The following is a 6,000-nucleotide window of genomic DNA, read 5'->3' on the forward strand; positions in this document are numbered from 1 at the left end:
GGGCTCTTGGTTAAATCAACAATAATGCATATGAGAGCCACTCAACATTTTCATCATGGTCTTCTCCTCTCGACCCCCAAAGAAAAGAAATAAAACTATTTACACGGGAAAGCTCCCAACAAGCAAAAGAAGAACAAGAAATCTTTTTGGGTTTCTTTTAATTACTACTACTACAGGCATGGAAAGTAAACTAGCTAAAAGCTATAACTAATTTTTTGGTCTTTCTTAAGGTTTTTCAAACACACAAGAAGAAGGCTTAGAAAAGAAAATAGACTAGCATGGATGGTACAATGAAAAAGTATGAGCACCGACAATTGGCATGAGTGTGTGAACATGAATGCAATGTCGGTGAGAAATACGTACTCCCCCAAGCTTAGGCTTTTGGCCTAAGTTGGTCTATGGCCACTGCTGGCCTGGCGGATATCCAAAGTTGTAGCTGGGGTCGTACTGAGATGCAGCAGCTACTGTCTCAAGAGCTGCAGCTTGGAGGCGAGCTGCCTCCGTCCTCCTCTCGTACTCGTTCGCCTCCTCCCTGGTTATAACATATCTCCTTTTTGCCTAAAAGTTAAAGAAAGTAGGAGCAGGGAGGGCAACATGGACAGTGTGCCTTTTGTCAAAGATTAGTTGGTACTAGAGGAACTGTTCATTCCTCTCAAGAAACTAATGGCGAACCATAGCACTATAATCTAAATAAGCAGGAGGCAACTTCATATCATTTTCATGTATGGGTACACCAAGATAATTAGCTACATGAGTTGCATAAATTCCACCCAAAACATCTCCACTTGTACCGTTAAGATGCAACCTTTGTGCAACAATGGCCCCCAAGTTATATTGTTTATCACCTAATACCGCACTCTTGAGGACACAAAGATCTAGAACGCACATGTGACAAGCCTCATCTTTACCGTTAATGCATCTACCTATAAAGAGAGCAAAATCATGTATGGAGGGGAAATGAATGCTCCCTATGGTGGCTTGTGTGATTTCCCTAGATTCCCCCACAGTGATACTAGCAAGAAAGTCTTTATATTCAAATTTGCGAGGTTCACTAACATTGCCCCACTGCGGGAGTTTACAAGCAGTATTAAAATGTTCTAGGTCCATGGTATATGATTTATCATAAAGATCAAATAAAACAGTGTGGGAATTGCACGAGGATGTAAATTTAAACCTCCTCACAAAGGAATCAGTTAGGTAGTAGTATTATAAGCACTTATCTGACATGGAGTCCTCAAGATCAGCATTACGCACATACGCGTCAAATTCATCCTTGATACTTGCTTGGACCATAAACTCCTGTGACGGCCATTCACAAGGCCGCACTTGAGCTTCCCTCGGTGATTCATCGTCTGGCTCACCTATAGCGAGCATTAGTCCTTGCTTCCTTGAGGAACCACCTAGGTACATTTTCCTAAACATTTTTCTTTCTCTGAAAAATTTCTGAAATTTTTAGTGACTCAAAATAAAAGTGAACCAAACTCAATAAGATTGATAGCAACTACTCCCACAAGTGCCTAGAGGCTAAATCATACATTAAAACTACTTTTGACCATATAAATTTGACATGCAAGCTCAAGAACAGGGTCACCTCAGCAGCAAAAATTTGCAATAAATAAAGCACTAGAACAAAAACTAATTGGATCATTGGAGGAGTCACATACCGAAGAACAATCTCCCCAAATAGTTTTATGAATGGAGCGTTGAGCAAAGATATTGAAAATGGCAGCAAGATGAGCTAGAACACGGGTTTGAGCTATGGGAGGATTTTTCTGGAGGAAGACGAAGTGAGTGGGTGCTGGAATAAGTGGAGGGGGTCCACGTGGGGCCCACGAGGCAGGGGGCGCGCCCCAGGGGGTGGGCGTGCGCTGTGCCCTCGTGGCCAAGTGGTGGCCCCCTTTGGTATGTTCTCGGTGCCATTAATTCTTAAATATTCTAAAAAAATCATATTTGATTTTCAGGACGATTGGAGAACTTTTATTTTCGGGGTATTTTTTATTGCAAGGATAACTCAGAAAACAGACAGAAAATACTATTTTTGCTTTATTTAATCTAAATAACAGAAAGTAAAAGGAGGGTACAGAGAGTTGTGCTTTCTAACTTCATCCATCTCGTGCTCATCAAAAGGAATCCACTAACAAGGTTGATAAAGTATTGTTAACAAATTCTTTTCGAATCGCATGGAACCGGAGAATTTTCGAATAACACTAGGTTACCTCAATGGGGATATGCATGTCCCCAACAATAAGAATATCATATTTTTTTCTTGACAGTAGGAAGAGGGAATTCAAAACGTCCAATAGTAATCGTTGAAAATTTTCCAATAGAATTGATACTATGGACTTGAGATTGTTTCCTCGGAAAGTGTACCGTATGCTCAGTACCATTAACATGAAAAGTGACATTGCCTTTGTTGCAATCAATAACAGCCCTTGCAGTATTAAAAAAAGGTCTACCAAGGATAATCGAGATACTATTGTCCTCGGGAATATCAAGAATAACAAAGTCCGTTAAAATAGCAACGTTTGCAACCACAATAGGCAAATCCTCACAAATATTGACAGGTACAACAATTGATTTATCGGCCATTTGCAAAGATATTTCAGTAGGTGTCAACTTATTCAAATCAAGTCTACGATATAAAGAGAGAGGCATAACACTAACACCGGCTCCATGATCACATCAAGCAGTTTTAACATAGTTTCTTTTAATGGAGCATGGTATAGTTGGTACTCCTGGATCTCCTAGTTTCTTAGGTATTCCACCTTTAAAAGTATAATTGGCAAGCATGGTGGAGATTTTAGCTTCCATTATCTTTCTTTTATTTGTAACAATATCTTTCATATACTTAGCATAAGGATTCATTTTAAGCATATCAGTCAAACGCATACGCAAAAAGATAGGTCTAATCATTTCAGCAAAGCACTCAAAATCCTCATCATCCTTTTTCTTGGATGGTTTAGGAGGAAAAGGCATGGGTTTCTGAACCCATGGTTCTCTTTCTTTACCGTGATTCCTAGCAACGAAGTCTCTCTTATCATAATGTTGATTCTTTGATTGTGGGTTATCAAGATCAACAACAGGTTCAATCTCTACATCATTGTTATTGCTAGGTTGAGCATCAATATGAACATCATCATTAACATTATCACTAGGTTCATGTTCATTACCAGATTGTGTTTCAGCATCAGAAATAGAAATATCATTGGGATTCTCAGGTGTGTCAACAACAGGTTCACTAGAAGCATGCAAAGTCCTATCGTTTTTCTTTTTCTTCTTCTTAGAAGGACTAGGTGCATCAACATTAGTTCTCTGAGAATCTTGCTCAACTCTCTTAGGATGGCCCTCAGGATACAAAGGTTCCTGAGTCATTCTACCCCCTCTAGTCACAACTCTAACAACATTATCATTTTTCTTATTATTTAATTCATTGAGAAAATCATCTTGTGCTTTAAGCACTTGTTCTACTTGAGTGGTAACCATAGAAGCATGTTTACTAATAAGTTTAAGGTCACCTTTAACTCTAGACATATAATCATTTAAGTGTTCAATCATACAAGCATTACGTTTCAATTGTCTACCAAGATAAGCATTAAAATTTTCTTGTTTAACAATAAAATTATCAAACTCATCCAAGCATTGGCTAGCAGACTTATAACGAGGAATATCACATCAAATCTATAGAGAGAATTTACCTTTACTACCTGTGTCAGGTTATCAAGACCATGTATATCTTCAATAGGTGGTAAATTCTTAACATCTTCAGCTTTAATACCCTTTTCTTTCATAGATTTCTTTGCCTCTTGCATATCTTCAGGACTGAGAAATAGAATACCCATTTTCTTCGGAGTTGGCTTAGGAATTGGTTCAGGAAGTGTCCAATCATTATCATTACTCAATATATTATTCAATAGCAATTCAACTTGCTCAATAGTTATTTCCCTGAAAACACAACCAGCACAACTATCCAGGTGGTCTCTGGAAGCATCAGTTAGTCCATTATAAAAGATATCAAGTATTTCATTTTTCTTGAGAGGATGATCAGGCAAAGCATTAAGTAATTGGAGAAGCCTCCCCCAAGCTTGTGGGAGACTCTCTTCTTCAATTTGCACAAAATTATATATTTCCCTTAAGGCAGCTTGTTTCTTATGAGCGGGGAAATATTTAGCCGAGAGGTAATAAATCATATCCTGGGGACTACGCACACAACCAGGAGCAAGAGAATTAAACCATGTTTTAGCATCACCCTTTAATGAGAACGGAAATAACTTAAGGATATAGTAGTAATGAATTTTTTCCTCATGAGTGAACAGGGTGGCTATATCATTCAATTTAGTAAGATGTGCCACAACAGTTTTAGATTCATAGGCATAAAAAGGATCAGATTCAACCAAAGTAATTAACTCAGGATCGACAGAGAAATCATAATCCTTATCAGCAATACAGATAGGTGAAGTAGCAAAAGCACGGTCATATTTCATTCTAGCATTTAAAGAATTTTCTTTTAGCTTAGCTAACAGTTTCTTAAGATCATATCTATCTTTGCAAGCAAAAATATCTCTAGCACTTTCTTCATCCATAACATAAGCCTCAGGCAATTCATATCTAGGGGGAGAATCTTCATCATCACTTTCATCAATATTATCTGTTTCTATAATTTCATTCTCTCTAACCCTAGCAAGTTGTTCATCAAGAAATTCACCTAATGGCACAGTATTATCAAGCATAGAAGTAGTTTCATCATAAGCATCATGCATAGCAGAAGTAGCATCATCAATAACATGCGACATATCAGACTCAATAACAGGTGCAGGTGTCGCAAGTTTACTCAAAACAGAAGGTGAATCAAGTGCAGAGCTAGATGGCAGTTCCTTACCTCCCCACGTAGTTGAGGGATAAATCTTGGTTATTTCATCTTTCAAGTTCCTCATAGTGATCAAAAGATATAAAACCCAAGTGACTCAAAGAATAGAGCTATGCTCCCCGACAACGGCGCTAGAAAATAGTCATGATAACCCACAAGTATAGGGGATCGCAACAATTTTCGAGGGTAGAGTATTCAACCGAAATTTATTGATTCGACACAATGGGAGCCAAAGAATATTCTCAAGTATTAGCAGTTGAGTTGTCAATTCAACCACACCTGAAAGACTTAATATTTGCAGCAAAGTATTTAATAGCAAAGTAGTATGGAAGTAACGGTAACGGTGGAAAAAGTAAAGTAGTAGTTTTTGTAGTAATCGTAACAGTGGCAACGGAAAAGTAACTAAGCAAAGATCAATATGTGAAAAGCTCATAGGCAATGGATCAATGATGGATAATTATGTCGGATGTGATTCCTCATGCAACAGTTATAACATAGGGTGACAGGGAACTAGCTCCAGTTCATCAATATAATGTAGGCATGTATTCCGAATATAGTCATATGTGCTTATGGAAAAGAACTTGCATGACATCTTTTGTCCTACCCTCCTGTGGCAGCGGGGTCCTATTGGAAACTAAGGGATATTAAGGCCTCCTTTTAATAGAGTACCGGACCAAAGCATTAACACTTAGTGAATACATGAACTCCTCAAACTACGGTCATCATCGGGAGTGGTCCCGATTATTGTCACTTCGGGGTTGCCGGATCATAACACATCGTAGGTGACTAATGACTTGCAAGATAGGATCAAGAACTCACATATATTCATGAAAACATAATAGGTTCAGATCTGAAATCATGGCACTCGGGCCCTAGTGACAAGCATTAAGCATAGCAAAGTCATAGCAACATCAATCTTAGAACATAATGGATACTAGGGATCAAACCCTAACAAAACTAACTCGATTACATGGTAAATCTCATCCAACCGATCACCGTCCAGCAAGCCTACGATGGGATTACTCACGCACGGCGGTGAGCATCATAAAATTGGTGATGGAGGATGGTTGATGATGACGATGGCGACGGATTCCCCTCTCCGGAGCCCCGGGCGGACTCCAGATCGGCCCTCCCAA

This window comes from Triticum aestivum, chromosome 5D (assembly GCF_018294505.1).
Source record: "Triticum aestivum cultivar Chinese Spring chromosome 5D, IWGSC CS RefSeq v2.1, whole genome shotgun sequence".
NCBI lineage: Eukaryota > Viridiplantae > Streptophyta > Magnoliopsida > Poales > Poaceae > Triticum > Triticum aestivum.